The 15,805-nt window shown below is 46.1% G+C and overlaps 1 protein-coding gene across 3 annotated transcripts in view; it reads right to left on the reverse strand.

Moving 5' to 3' along the window:
• CEMIP2 (cell migration inducing hyaluronidase 2) overlaps window positions 1-1,516 on the reverse strand; it is an 86,451-nt gene extending 84,935 nt beyond the window's left edge. For 2 of the 3 annotated variants that reach the window (XM_019034044.4, XM_019034042.4), the window contains exon 1: window positions 234-786. The gene's annotated coding sequence lies outside the window, so the exon portion shown is untranslated. Of the gene's footprint in view, window positions 1-233; window positions 787-1,235 lie in introns of those variants that run through there. The other variant, XM_055350781.2, reaches the window with a different exon arrangement.
• Between the last annotated feature and the right edge of the window lie 14,289 nt (window positions 1,517-15,805).

Raw genomic sequence — 15,805 nt, forward strand, 5'->3', positions numbered from 1 at the left:
GGGGAGTCGGGTCAGTCCCAATCCAGAGATGAAACCGGGAAAGGAGGCGCACGGGGGAAGGGCGGGAGGACGTTTTCCTTTTCGGCAGAAATGCCCAACGCCGGAGCCGGCCAGGCCGCCGGGAGCAGAAAAGGTGGGCGAGACCCGGGTCTGCGCCCCCGCAGTAGCCCCAGAGGGCAGCAAACGAGGTGGAGCGGGGGAGGCGGGTGGCGGGTGACCGAGTCGCTTCTTACCTTCCCCTACCCCGCTTAGCGTCCGTTAACTCAGGTGCCTACACAGCGGTCCAGGGAGACGGAGAGGAGTCCCTGGCGTCCTCGGGTCCAGATCTCCTCTCCATGGCCAAGAAGCCAATCGATTGCCGGCGCCCGCAGCTGCCGCTCGTACTCAACTGGCAGCCGCAGCCTCTGCCTGGAGGTGAAATACTCTCCTCCCGAGAGTGACGCGCACTTCCCTCCGCCTCCGCCTCCTCCTCCTCCTGCCCCGAGCCTCGGGGGCAGGGGCCTCGGCTCGCTCTCTCCCGGAGCCGCCGCTCGGCTTTCTCCGTTCCTTCCCCTCCGGGAGAAAGAGGAGGAGAATCGTGGCCCGGGCGGCGCGGGCCTGAGCGTCCCCGCGACAACAGGGGAGGAGGCGGCGGCGCAGGGCAGAGTGGGGTCCCAGGAGTCGCTCTTGTCCCTGGTCGGCGGGCGCCGCGGCTTGCTAGGGTCGCGCTCAGCCTCCGCCGGCCAGACAAGCAGCCCGGCTCGGCTGGGCCGGGAACTGTGGATTGGGCGGGCGGGCGGGCGGTGGAGAGCGAGGGAGGCGGAGGGAGAGGAGGGGCCTGCCATCAGAGGAGGCGGTGGCCCCGCCGGGCCCCTCCCGCCGGCCCCGCTCCCCACTAGCTGCGAAAGCGGAGGCTCAGCGCCACTCGCTGCCGCGCGCTGGAACAGCGCCCGAGCGCACTGCCGGCGGGGCAGAGCCCCAGCCAGCGCACCCCGCTGCAGCTGCAGGCTCCTACCCTTCCTGGGCGCGCACACCCGCCTGGCCGAACCGGAGCTTGTTCCTCCAGCACCCCCAGATAAGGCTGGTACTGCGCCTGTCACTCCCTGGCTGAGCCTGACACTGCGTCCCCAGTGTCCCCTGGCTGAGCGTGACTGCACCCCATCAACCCTCGGCTGCGTCAGACTTTGAGCCCCATCACCCGTAAAGAGATTTCCACACTCCCACAAATGTTCTGAGCGTCCAGTCACAGCCCCCACCTGGCCAGGCGCGAGCGCCAGGTTCTCAGCGCTGTCAGAAGAACCAGCCTGCTCTGGGACACAGGACAGCTCTTCTGGTCCCTTGGAGCAACCCCAGCATCCCGCTCGCAGGCCGGAACAAATACACTTGGGTCTTCCCACGCCCCCTACCTGCGCCACTCTGGAGTGGCGGCCGCTTGCAGAGGTGGCGCCGAAAGCCACGCCCCGGCCCACCCTAGTGCCAAAACGCCGCTCTGAGGACACCGGCACCGGCCCTGAAGCAGCCCTGCCGCCGCCACCCTGCCCCCTCGCTGGAGCTGCTCTCACAGCCTTGGCTCTGGGTGAGGGCGCGGCCCAGGCTGGATCACTCAGACCCACGAGGTCCCGAGCTAGTGACAGCGGCAGGACTGCCAAATCCGGGCCGTCGTCATCCTCGATTTAATTGGAATTGGAAGTTTTCCCTCCAGGAAACTCTTTCAGTGAATAATATACAGGTAGGATAGTTTAGTTTTCAGGGTTGTTCATTCCTCCTCCCTCAACAAACTCAGTCCTGTAACCGCGACACACCCGGCAGTAAAGGGGAATCCCCTATTTCAAGGGTATTAGTTCAGGACTTTGTATAAGAAATTACTGTTTCCAAATCTTGGCTGATGATAAGAATCCCCTGGGGCACTTAGAAAAAATTGGATTGCCAGACATCGCCCAATCTACTGAATCGGAGGTATCTGGAACATGTAAGTTTGGGAAACAGGGATAGAATGCATCCTCTAATTAATTAAAGCCTTGGAAAGATGCCTCCAAAACAGCAGCGCGAGCTAGTGCTGAGATCTTACAGAAACTTCACCCAGCTGCCTTTGAGAGCCGCTGTCCCTTCTGGGATAGGCAGGGAGGAAAGGTTTTTAAAATAAGGAAGATAGTTTTGAATAACAAGACGGAAGGGACAAAAGACTGTTTTCATGGTCCAAAGGTGTTTTGGATTGTGCTTAATAAAGATAGAAACTGTGTCACCCCGTGTGCTAGGCTGAAAAATGTTCCCTCCCCAGAGGTAACAGGTTCTAAGTCCTGGAACTTGTGCATATTACCTTACATAGACAGAAGCAGGGCCTTCGCATATGTGATTCAATTAAGGGTCTTCTTGAGTTGGGGAGATTATTCTGGATGATCAAGATGGGTCCTAACTGCAGTCACATGTACTTTTATAAGGGGAAAGGGGGTGGTTAGCACACACAGAGGAGGGCTGGCCACTGTGGAGGCAGAGATTGAAGTGATACCTCCACAAGTCAAGGAATGCCAGCACAGAGGCAAGGATTCTCCCCTAGAACCTCTGAAGAGGGCAAGGTCCTGCTGACACCTTGATTTTGGCCCGGTGAAACTGAGCGCGGTCTTCTGCTTCCAGAAGTGTGAAAGAATAAATTTCAGTTGCAAGCTACACCGAGTTTGGGTGATATGTTGCAGCATAGAAGGCCTGTGCTGGGCCAACTTTTTATTACAAATATCCATTTTTTGAATCCTTATTAAGTGCCAGGCACTTTGCTTGGAGTTAGGATATGTTATGGGATATGTTGTGTAATTAAATCCTCCCACTAATTATTATTTCCGTTTTAAAGATGGGACAGTAGGACTTGAAAATTTAAAGGGTCTTCCCAAGGCCACACAGTAAGAACCTCTTGGAATCAAGTCTGCAAACCACTCAAATGTTAAAAATAGCAATTAGGCCCGGCGTGGTGGCTCATGCCTGTAATCCCAGCACTTTGGGAGGCTAAGGAAGGTGGATCACAAGATCAGAAGATAGAGACCATCCTGGCTAACATGGTGAAACGCCATCTCTACTAAAAAAAAAACACAAAAAATTAGCCAGGTGTGGTGGCAGGCGCCTGTAGTCCCAGCTACTTGGGAGGCTGAGGCAGGAGAATGCTGTGAACCCGGGAGGTGGAGCTTGCAGTGAGCCAAGATCGAGCCACTGCACTCCAGCCTGGGCTACAGAGCGAGACTTCATCTCAAAAACAAAAAAACAAAAAAAAACAAGCAATTAAAAATTTATATACATTAGTCTAATAAAATTTTTGGTTTTAAAAAGGACTTATTTCTTTCTTTCCACAATCTATATTTATTGCCCAAACCAAGGGAAATGGATGTTGATTGATAGTGGGGTGGGCTAGTGGGGAGCAGGGGTATAGGGGATCTCTTTACACTTGCGCTCAATTTTGTTGTGAACCTAAAATTGCTCTAAAATATAGTCTATTAACTAAAAAAAAAAGGGTAGGGGGATTGAATCTGTGTGTGGCCTATCTTTGAGAATTGTATAAACTTTTGTTTTTAGATATTTATCTGGAACATAAAAAAATCAAAGGAAAGGCCAGGCGCGGTGGCTCAAGCCTGTAATCCCAGCACTTTGGGAGGCCAAGGCAGGCGGATCACTTGAGGTCAGGAGTTCAAGACCAGCCTGGCCAGCATGGTGAAACCCCACCTCTACTAAAAATACAAAAATTAGCCGGGCATGGTGGCACGCACCTGTAGTCCCAACTACTCGGGAGGCTGAGGCAGGAGAATTGCTTGAACCTGGGAGGCAGACGTTGAAGTGAGCTGAGACCTTGTCATTGCACTCCAGACTGGGCAAAAGAGGGAGACTCCGTCTCAAAAAAATAAAAAATAAAATAAAAAAATAAAGGAAACTGATGTGAAAGGAAGCTATGAAGGAAACCAACAAAGTAAGAGGACACAGACTTCTCTGATCAATGGGACTGATGTCACAGATTGTCTCAGGGAAGCAGGCTCTGAGACACCGACAGGATGTTTCACCTGTGGGGGACAGGCAGGAAGCAGCATGGGCAAAGGGAGTAGCTGGGGTGTACCCAACAGCCTTCATTGATCCCACTGGGGGATCTGAGACATGGCCCATTGGAATTATTGAGCCTAAATGACTGGACCATTAGATACCCTCCTGAATCAGTCATTGGATGTCATTCATCCTGGGAAGTGACATGACCTTGGTCAAGGCAACCCTGCAGCTGAGGCAGTCTCCAAAAGGGCCAGCTGCTGACAGCACCCAGAGCTGGGCAGCAAGTCCTTCTTTGCAAGCAAATCTGGGCAGTGCATCTCCATGTCACTCACTGATATGGTGTGGATCTGTGTCCCCACCCAAATTTCATGCTGAATTGCAATCCCCAGCGTTGGAGGTGAGGTCTGATGGGAGGTGACTGGGTCATGAGGGCAGATTACTCATGAATGGTTTAGTACTATCCTCTTGGTACTGTCCACGGGATAGTGAGTGAGTTCTCGAGAGTTCTGATCGTTTAAATGTGTGTGGCACCTCCTCCCTCGCTATCTTGCTCCTGCTCTGGCCATGTAACGTGCCTCCTCCCACTTTGCCCCCACCCTCCCTCCCCTGCATGATTTTAAGTTTCCTGAGGCCTCCTTAGAAGCTGAGCAGATGCCAGCATCATGCTTTCTGTACAGCCTGCAGAATCGAGGTCAATTAAACCTCTTTTGTCAATGCAAGAACAGACTAACACACCCACTTACATGTATGTGACATCCTCACCATTGTGCTATTTCTTCCAAATAAGGAGAGAAAGCCCCACAGTGAGTGGGATGCCCACATTTTGCATTTTTTCCTGGTTGTAACTGCATTCACACAGGGTAATACACTGGCTAAGACCTGAGACTCTTTAGTCAAATCGTGCCGTAGCTCACTAGCACAACCAGATGTTCAGCCTCTCTGAGGCGCCTCCATTTTTCATTTTAAAAGGGAATAATAGTAGTACCTAGACCATGCAGTTATTATGAGAATTAAATATGGCAATGCTGTAAGGGGCTTCACTGAACTTCTCATTAATGCTCAGCACATTGTGTTATTGGTGCCTCCTGTCATCTCTTCTTTATCCTCCATGATTGGCTAAATTGTAAACCTGGGGGGACAAGGGGAGATAGCGTCTCACTATGTTGCCCAGGGTGGGCTCAAACTCGTCAGTTCAAGTGATACTTCCGCCTCAGCCTCCTACGTAGCAAGGATAAATCGGAATATTATATTAGGTTACACTCGCGAAGACTTTGAGGTGGAGATAGGAAATGGAGTGCTCTTGGGGTCCAGGTCATAGGTGAAGGCCATGAGATAAATACAATAAGCACTACCTAAAGGAAGCTGGAACTTTCTTTTTAATGGTGAGAAACAGCAGCCACACTCCAAACAAATGCCAGGCCTCTCCTTCCTGTACCCTGGTGGCCCTAACCCCTCACCCCACATGTCGTTGCATCTCTGAAGGACTATATTAAATGTCTGTGGATGCTTAAACAACACGAGGGTTAAGGGCACTGACCCCCACATCTATCCATGGAAGCTGGCTGGGTGTGGTAGGGTCAATGCCCCTAATGTGTATATATGTATATATATTTATATATACATACACACACACACTTACACACACACATTCACCTTCTCTGTGAAACATTCCAAGGCCAGTCATCATGGCCTCCCCTTAGCTCCGATGGCTCCATACGCACACCTGCCGCAACCCTGACCACACTGCATTGCAGTTATTTAGCAGGTTTTATTCACAGCCCTTCCCATCCTGCATACTTCCCTACAGCTGGTAGACTGGGCAACTGAAGATTTAGAGATTGAAGATACAGCCTTATTCAACTTCAGATCCTCAGGGCCTAGCACAGTGTTTGATGAGTGATACTGCCCCCTGAGTGGGCAACAAAGGAGTCAGCAGAGGCTTTAGGAGAGAGGAGGGGACCAAACACCGTGATATGGAAAGAGTCTGTGCACCTCTGTGTTCTGCAGCTCCAGGAGTTTCTGCTTGCTTTGCACTCTTCTGCTCCAAACTAAGACAGAACCTCACTTCACCATCACCCACTCTTCCCCTTTCTGTTTTCCCACAGGCTGTTAGAAATTAATTCCTTCAAACTGTGTTTCATTCTATGAGGGTCTGAATAGATAGTGTTTTGTATTGTCTTGTTTTGTTTTGTTTTTGAGACAGGGTCTTGCTCTGTCACCCAGGCTGGAGTGCAGTGGCACAATCACAGCTCACTGCAGCTTCAGTTTCCCAGGCTCAAGTGATCCTCCCACCTCAGCCTCCCTAGTAGCTGGGACTACAGCTTGATCCTCCTACCGCAGCCTCCCGAGTAGCTGGGGCTACAAGTGTGCACCACCACACCTGGCTAATTTTTATTTTTATTTTTTGAGACGGAGTTTCGGTCTTGTTGCCCAGGCTGGAGTTCAATGGCATGCTCTCAGCTCACTGCAACCTCTGCCTCCCAGGTTCAAGTGATTCTCATGCCTCAGCCTCCCAAGTAGCTGGGATTACAGGTGCCTGCCACCATGCCCAGCTAATTTTTTGTATTTTTAGTAGAGACGGGGTTTCACCATGTTGGCCAGGCTGGTCTCAAACTCCTAACCTCAGGTGATCCACCACCTCAGCCTCCCAAAGTGCTGGGATTACAGCCATGAGCCACCACACCCAGCCAATGTTTGTATTTTTTGTAGAGATGGGTTTTCACCGTGTTGCCCAGACTGGTCTGCAATGTCTGATCTCAAGCGATCCACCTGCCTCGGCCTCTCAAAGGATTAGGATTACAGGGGTGAGCCACCACACCCTGCCTAGGTCATCTTTAAATCATGTTTTTCTGTTCATATTTGCTCCTTTTGCACTCAGTATACATGTGTAGACTGATGTGCAGGTGACTAATGCCTCACTAGTAAGGTGTTGATACACTGTTTGCCATCCACAACTTAATTAAAAGTCTTAGAAGACTTTTCCTCCCATTGTCCTCTTGCAATAACATTACAGAATGTTAGTGTGACCTTTCTTTGCTGTGGTAACGGCTGCGTGTCTACAAAACCATCTGTGCTTTCTTTATTTCCTTCCATCCAACCAGCCTCATTCTCACACTTCATAGGCTCGCAATGAAGGCTGCATGTTTCCTGTCAAACTCTCTGGACACTTGCTTTAAATTATGATGTAAGCAATTCTGATCCAGTATAGCCAAACTTCTGATGCAGTCTTTTCAGAGAAGGGAAAAACATTTAATTATTTTATTTTAAATTCTATTAAATCGGTGGGAATTAAATTTTTCTTTTTCTCATTCAAAAACATAACTTTCACTTTCTGGAAAAAAGTGATATCCCATCCTGATTCCCATCTAACATCTTCAAAATTGGCATAAATTTCACTATTGCATAGTAAGTTATATAAACTTGGTATTTTTTGGGGGGTGGGGGGGAGCTCTGTAGCCGTCTTTATATAAGTGGTTGTGCTTTGCTGCTGGCACCCAGACCCAAAAACATTCCCCTAATTCTCATGTCACAATTGAGGACACTGTCTCTGAAAAGAGAAATGAGTTGCCTGAAGTCACTTAGCTAGAATGAAGTTGCTTCTGTAACTTATTGTGGATTAAGATTTCCTGTGTTGAGGCCAGGTGCGGTGGCTCATGCCTATAATCCCAGCACTTTGGGAGGCCAAGGCCGGTGGATCACCTGAGGTCAGGAGTTCAAGATCAGCCTGGCCAGCATGGTAAAACCCCGTCTCTACTAAAAATACAAAAATTAGCTGGGTGTGGCGGCACACGCCTGTAACCCAGCTACTCGGGAGGCTGAGGCAGGAGAATCACTTGAACCTGGGAGGCGGAGGTTGCAGTGAGCCAAAATCAAGCCGTTGCACTTCAGCCTGGGCAACAAGAGTGAAACTCTGTCTCCAAAAAAAAAAAAAGAAAAAAGATTTTCTGGGTCAAATTTGGTGGTGTGTGCCTGTAGTCCCACGTACTCAGGAGGTTGATGTGGGAGAACTGCTTGAGCCCAGAGGTCAAGGCCTCAGCGCGCCGTGATGGTGCCACTGCCCTCCAGCCTGGGTGACAGAGCAAGACTGTCTAAAAAAAAGAAAAAAAAAAAAAGATTTGCTCATAGCATGTCTACAATATATGCAGTATTACCACTAATATCTTATAAATTTGCTGGATGAGGATTACATGATCTGTGTAAACTGAAGAAATACACACAAGAAATGTAGTGTATTTTCATTATATTCACATATGGATATGTACCAGAAGAGTTGATATAGTGAATTTGCATAAGAATTGAGAAACCTGGTTATGAATATAGACTTTAATTTGAAATAATACCAACATCCTGAAATCATGCATTATCTCCAAGGTTTTATCGCTTCCTTCCTGTTCCTTCCAGGCAACCAGCAAAGAAGTATTAGCCTGTTCTGCCTGGAAAGACAGGATCCTGTGTAATCTTCAAAGGCACATAATCAGAAAGGAAAAGCAAGATTAGGAGTACCTTACGTGCATAAATACATAGCTGTCAAAATTCCCCCAAAGTATATTATATCAAAGCTCTCTAAATTTTCCATAGTTATTATTACAAACTTACTAAAGTACAAGAAAAAATAAATAAATCCCTGCAAAGCCTCTGGGCCACCTGGATGACAAAGGAGCTCTTTAGGAAACTTGAGCTCACCATGGATTTGAAAATACACAATTAACAACATGTCAAAAGTTATCATCAATCCAGCTCAATTCCACAAATCTTTTTTTGGACAATTTCTACACTTCTCTCTAAAGAAATGAACATGAGCTGGGCACAGTGGCTCACACCTGTAATCCCAGCACTTTGGGAGGCCAACTCAGAAGGATCACTTGAGGCCAGGAGTTGAAGACCAGCCTGGGCAATAAAGCGAGAACCTGACTCTAAAAAATTAGCTAGGTTTGGTGGTGCACACCTGTAGTATAGCTACTTGAGAGGCTGAGCCCAGGAATTCAAAGTTGCAGTGAGCTGTAATAGCACCATGGCACTCCAGCCTGGGCAACAAAGCAAGACCCCGTGTCTAAAATTTTTAAAAAGTAAGGGATGAACATAAGACTATTTTGAAAGATAAGCAGGATTACTGGATTATGACATATATGATAGATATGTTGATTAATTTGATTGTGGTAATCATTTCAAAATGTATACATATATCAAATCATCACACTGTATCCTTGAATACATAACTTTTGTCAATTATACTTTTGTCAATTATTTTCCAGCTCAATAAAGCTGGAAAAAAATTACTTGAAATATGTAAACAACTAACAGAAATCATCAACTACTTTTTGTTTTCAAGAATACAATGGAAAAATGCCATTCATGACAAAAGTAGAAAAATCTGATTTTATAGTCCATTTGGATATAAGAATTTTCTACATGATTAAATTGAGACATTGTTTTCAGAAAACTATTGTGAAAATACACACGGTGCTTTAAAAAGAAGGGAAGGAATGTCAACCCTTTCCATGATTGTCTTAACACAGGGTCTTTTGTAGATGAGCTGAACACAGCTTAGAAAACTCAGAGCTCAATTATTTATTCTACAGATATTTATTGTTGTCTTATGTAGCAAACACTGATAGATTCTGGAAGCTGAATAAGACAGCAAAGCCCCTACACTTTAGTAGGGGTTTGGACCCCTAATAAAAGGAAACTGACAAATAAACCAATAACGCAATAACACAGCCGGGTGCAGTGGCTCATGCCTGTAATCCAAGCACTTTCGAAGGCCGAGGTGGGCAGATCACCTGAGGTCAGGAGTTCGAGACGAGCCTGGCCAACATGGTGAAACCCTGACTCTACTAAAAATAGAAAATTAGCCGGGTGTGGTGGCACGCGCCTGCAGTCCCAGCTACTCGGAAGCTTGAGGCAGGAGAATCGTTTGAACTCAGGAGGCAGAGGTTGCAGTGAGTCAAGGGGAAAAAAATAATAATAACACATGATTATACAGACAGTGATAAGGGAAATAAGCAAAATTATGAGTAATAAGTGGGATAAAAGTTACATCGATGGCCTTCCATAAGCCACATTTTCCAATATTTACATTCTACTAAGGTCCTCTTCTACATTGACTCTGAACTTGGCCATGTGACTTGCTTTGGCCACTGTAACAACAGAAGAGTGATGTAAGCACAGGCTTCAAAAGCACTTGCACACGAGTTGGAGCAGGATTGTGAAAAAGCTTATTTAAGGTGGCGTGGTCAGGAAAGACATCTCCAAGAAAGCGATAGTTAAGCTAACATCTAAAGAATGTTGACCTTGAGGACAGGAATTTAAAAAGTGAGATAAGTTATGATGATGAGAAAAGAGAGACTGGGCAAGGTGCAGGCTCATCCCTGTAATCCTAGCATTCTGGTAGGCAGAGGCGGGCAGATGGCTTGAGCCCAGGAGTTTGAAACCAGCCTGGGCAACATGGTGAGATTTCTACAAAAAATACAAAAAATTAGCCAGGCGTGGGGTTACATGCCTGTAATCCCAGCTACTCAAGAGGCTGAGGTAGGAGGATCACCTGATCCTCAAGAGGTTGAGGCTGCAATGAGGCCATGATCGTACCACCACACTCTAGCCTGGGTGACAGAGCAAGACCCTGTCTAAAGAAAAAAGAAAAGGAAGGATCAGGGCAGGTTAAGGCTTGAGGACCAGAGAATCAAGGCTTGAAACATTGTGGACCCAGCAGATGCCAATGGCAAACTTTTTGCATGATTTCTGCTTGAGCTACCGTTATCCAGACACCACAATAAAACAAAAGAAGTTATAAAGGTCCAATAATTTTCCAGACAGACTCTCCACTTTATACAAGAACACAGAAAAATCACTTTGTTAAAAATCAGCAACAATTTTAAGAGGGCCAGACAGCTTTCATTGTTGTGTTCTTGGAAGTCCTGGGTTGTCATGTTAAAGCCAGCTAACCTGCTGAAGAGACCACATGGAGACAGTGTTGTGCCTTCAGTTTTTACTATACTGAGAGGTCATGTGTGGAAAAAGAGGACCAGAGACACCAGACAAAGAAGAGCCAGCCATCTCAATATCCCAGCTGAGTTTAGCCCCACCTGCCCCACCAATAAATGCAGCCATTTGACCCACCACTGGCAAGAACAGCAGAGGATATGCTCAGCTGAGCCCCGTGCAGATTTCAGAATATAAGCAAATAAAAGAGTGGTTATTTTAAACCACTAAGTTTAGGGTGATTGGTATGCGGCAATAAAAAATCTCGACCCATCTTATTTTTTTTTTTTTCGAGACGGAGACTTGCTCTGTCACCCAGGCTAGAGTGTAGTGCGCGCAATCTCGGCTCACTGAAACCTCTGCCCCCCAGGTTCAAGCGATTCTCGTGCCTCAGCCTCCCGAGTAGCTGGGATTACAGGCACATGCCACCACGCCCAGCTAATTTTTGTATTTTTAGTGGAGACAGGGTTTCACCATGCTGGCCACACTGGTCTCGAACTCTTGACCTCAAATGATTTGCCCACCTCGGCCTCCCAAAGTGCTGGGATTACAGGTGTGAGTCACTGTGCCCGGCCCCAGCCCGTCTTCTTAAATGGAGGTGATTTTGTCCTCCAGAGTATATTTAGCAATGTCTAGAGTCAGTTTTAATTTCACACTCTGGGAGAGGGATGCTGGCATCTAGTGAGTAGAGGCAAAGCATGCTGCTAAACATCCTTCAATGCACAGGATAAAGGACCATCTAGTCCAAAATGTCAAGAACCAAGGTCGAGAGACTCTGACCCAAACAAAGGATTTTGATAGGTGATTGTCAATCTTCCACAGAGGTTATGCCAATGTGTTTTCCCAAGAGCAATATACGACAGTATCTATTTTCCTTGCCTCACCTGAGTGAATATAATCAGATATATACATCTATAGAAATAAATATAGACAAATATCTATCTTTGTCATAGGAAAAAGTGATATAAGAACTTCAACATGTGTTTCTCCAGTAATAATTGAGGGAATCTCTTCACATTTACAAGAGTCATTTCTAGTTCCTTATCTGTGACCTATCTGTTCATATTCTTTGCTCATTTTTCTATATGGCTGTTGTTCTTTTTCTCATTGATTTGTAAAAGCTCTATATGTATTAAGAAAATTATCAGTTGGGCATGATGGCTCGCACCTGTAATCCCAGCACTTTGGGAGACCGAGGTGGGTGGATCACTTGAGGTCAGGAGTTCGAGACCAGCCTAGCTAACATGGTGAAACCTCGTCTCTACTAAAAATACAAAAATTAGCCAGGTGTGGTGGTGTGTGCCTGTAATCCCAGCAACTCAGGAGGCTGGGGCAGGAGAATCACTTGAACCCGGGAGGCAGAGGCTGCAGTGAGCCAAGATCGTGCCACTGCACTCCAGCCTGGGCAACAGAGCGAGACTCTGTCTCAAAAAAAAAAGAAAGAAAGAAAGAAAATTTTCCCTTTGTTTATGATTTAAGTTGAAACTATGCTTTCCCTGTTTAGCAGACAAATTTAGAGTGGTAAATAGCTAAAAACCAAACTATATCAAGAAAACCACACTTAAGTGAAAAGATATGTTTGTAAGCTGTGACTTGAAGCAGTGAAAGAAACATACAAATGATGTGTCGAGAAAAAATACTAACTAATATTTACTGCCAATAACTGTACATTGGGATATAAAGAGAGCCAGAACATGTGAGGCGGGAGCTAAATGGACTGGGTGCTGCAAACAGGGAACAAGGAAGCCCCATTTAAGGCCAGATATCCAGACTGTGAATCCGAGAGATTGAATTTCAAACTGTAGGTAATTATTTAAAATAGTAGCTGATACATACCACTGGTGAAAGATGAGACTCCAAGTTTGGACTTTAATTTACCTTTTACCTTTTGAACACTTGACTCTTCTCCCTCATTCATCCCCTTCTAGTACAAAAATGACTTTCAACCAGTGTTCTCAAGCCATGCTGTCTCCGATCCAGTTTCAGCTGTATTACTTACTAGCTGTGTGACCTTGGACAAGTCACTTAACCTCTCTGTGCTTTCATTGTCTTCTCTGTAAAATAAGAATAGTCATTACCTACCCCCACAGAGTGGTTACGCAGTAAATTAATCGATCTGACCCATTGATAAGAATACATAGTACACGTTTGCATAGTTAAAGTTATTTAATGTTGTTAATGCACACTAATGCACAGGCATGTTTACTCTGTTTCAGACAAGTAACACAATATCATCTGTTGGGTATAATTATCCTCATTTCACAGATAAGAAAACAGAGTCTCAGAAAAAGTAAATAAGACCTATTTTCTTTCATCACCTTTGGATCATCTGCAGTATTAAAGAAAATACTACTGTTACAAGAAAGCCTGGAGAAAAAAAATCTTAGTCACACAGGAAACTGAAAAACCATCTTCAAATATATGAAGAGCTATTTTGGGGAGCACAAATTAACCTTTTGTTTCTGTTGCTTCAGAGGGCAGATGTGATAGCAGTAGGTGGAAGATCAATCTACGCAAACTATGTTTCACTCTTTTGAAGAATTTGCTGTTTTCATTTCCCATTGTATTCCCAGTGTATAGCTCAGAGCTTGACATACTGAGATCTCAGCTCTCATTAGATATTCATTGAATAAATAAATGAATAAAGCCAATTATAAGAGCTATCCAAAATGAAACAGGCTGCTTCAGGAGCACTCCATCCTGGCCATGTCCAAGAAGAGGCTAAGCCAAGCATCTGATGGAGGGTTCGAATAAATGCATATTGTATGCAGGAAGGGATGGTTCAAAAGGGCCTTGACAACATACAAAGTATTATAGAAACTAACAGTCATGGCCAGGCATGATGGCTCACGCCTGTAATCCTAACACTTTGGAAGGCCGAGGCAGGTCGCCCGAAGTTCAAAACCAGCCTGCCTGTGCAACATGGTGAAACCCCATCTCTACAAAAAATACGAGAATTTGCTTCACGTGGTGGCACACGCCTGTGGTCCCAGTTACTCAGGAGGCTGAAGTGGGAGGATCCCTTGACCCTGGGAAGTTGAGGCTACAGTAAGCCATGATAGTGCCACCTCACTCCAGCCTGGGTGACAGAGCAAGACCCTGTCTCAAAAAACAAAACAAACAAATAGATCACAATATCTATCATTTGATAACTTATTATGTGCCAACCACTGTGAAAAACTAAAGTCTCATTGGAAAATGACTACTATCTTCCAATATTTGAAGATGCTAGAGTCTAAAAAGCCCAAGTTCAAATCCTGACTCAACCATCTACTCATTGTTTGACTCTGGACAAATTTCCCAAATCCTCTGTGCTTCAGTTTTGCCACATGCAAATTGATAAAATGGGAATAAATAATTCCACAAGGTGACAAGAATGTAGCCAAAAATCTTCCACAAGGCCCAGTATATTTTTGGCAACACATTTCCTTCTTTCCCTATAACAATCACACACTATAAGGAGCTGTATCTGATTGTTGGAATTCACCAAAGATTAAACGTCTTGTTTTATGAGCTTGCTTCCTTGTAAAGGTAGCTTCATGAGCGTCACATCCCTGGATGTGTTTATGAAGAGATTGGACAGGTATATGCAAATAGCAACACTTACAGAATGCTTGCTATGAGCTAGGCACTGCTGTGTGTATTTTACAGATAGATATTCATCCTGACAATCCACACATTTTACAGATGAGGAAACTAAAAGCGACTAAGTAATTTGTGTAAGATTATATAGCCAGTAGGTGCCAGGAATGTGAACCAAGGGTGTCTTAGCTCTTAACCACTTCACCAACTGCATATAAGCAATAGTGACAAGGACATTCCACTATTTGTTGGATGGGTGCTGGTGCCAATGACATCCCTTCCAGCACAGAGATCCATGGGCCCATAATCTCAGTACAGTGTGAACAGCTAAAGGGATTCAACTGTGACAGACTGAAAAATCAATGTAAAACAGGAGGCAAGAGATGCCCACACCTGGAGTGGCCAAAGGAGCAGAATCTTCCAAGCCTGGACAGCATATCACTGAGAGATGGAGCTGCTCAGGCTGGGGAAAGCACTGGCGTGAGGAGGCGGGGCAGCCAGCCAGACATGTTTCCTACAGCTAGGCCCTAGGTGTCACCAGTGTGACAGGGCCACCAGTCATCCCTCCATTCTTTTGTACTTCCATTTACACATTTCATTTCGGGACAGGAAATAACACTGTCAGCAGCACAGTTGCTCACAGCATGTGCTGCAGGGGCGCTGACGCACGGAGGGTGGAAAGGGCGGAGGTGGGACAACGGGTGTTTGTGCCAGCATGTCATATACCGTCCTGACCTGCTGCATGCTCTTCCTTGCCCCGGGGCAGGTCTGGCAGCTGCTTACACAAGGCTCTAGTTGTTTGGAGTGGGGGAGGGAGAGGGGACCCACATCACCTATTTGCAGCTTTGCTTTTAAAAGTTGGTATCACCGATTTAGATTTGGGGTTTGGATTTTGAGGGGAACAAGAGGATTATTAGGTCCTAATAGGACTTTTCTTCTCTTGCTCCCCTCTGCCTTCGGAAGTATCTAGATGTAATATCTCGTGCTAACCACAAGTTGAGAGTGGTAAAGTCATTCTGCTGGAGAAAATAGTAAAAATAATACTGACTTCCATGTTCATATTCAGTTTGTTTCTAGGAAAGACAAACATCAGTGGCGTTTAAATAAAACATTTTTGAGCTGGGTGCAGTGGCACATACCTGTAATCCCAGCTACTCGGGAGGCTGAGGCACAAGAATCACTAGAACCTGGCAGGTGGAGGTTGCAGTGAGCCAAGATCACACCACTGCACTGCAGCCTGGGTGACAGAGCG

Source organism: Gorilla gorilla, chromosome 13 (assembly GCF_029281585.2).
Source record: "Gorilla gorilla gorilla isolate KB3781 chromosome 13, NHGRI_mGorGor1-v2.1_pri, whole genome shotgun sequence".
Classification (NCBI taxonomy): domain Eukaryota; kingdom Metazoa; phylum Chordata; class Mammalia; order Primates; family Hominidae; genus Gorilla; species Gorilla gorilla.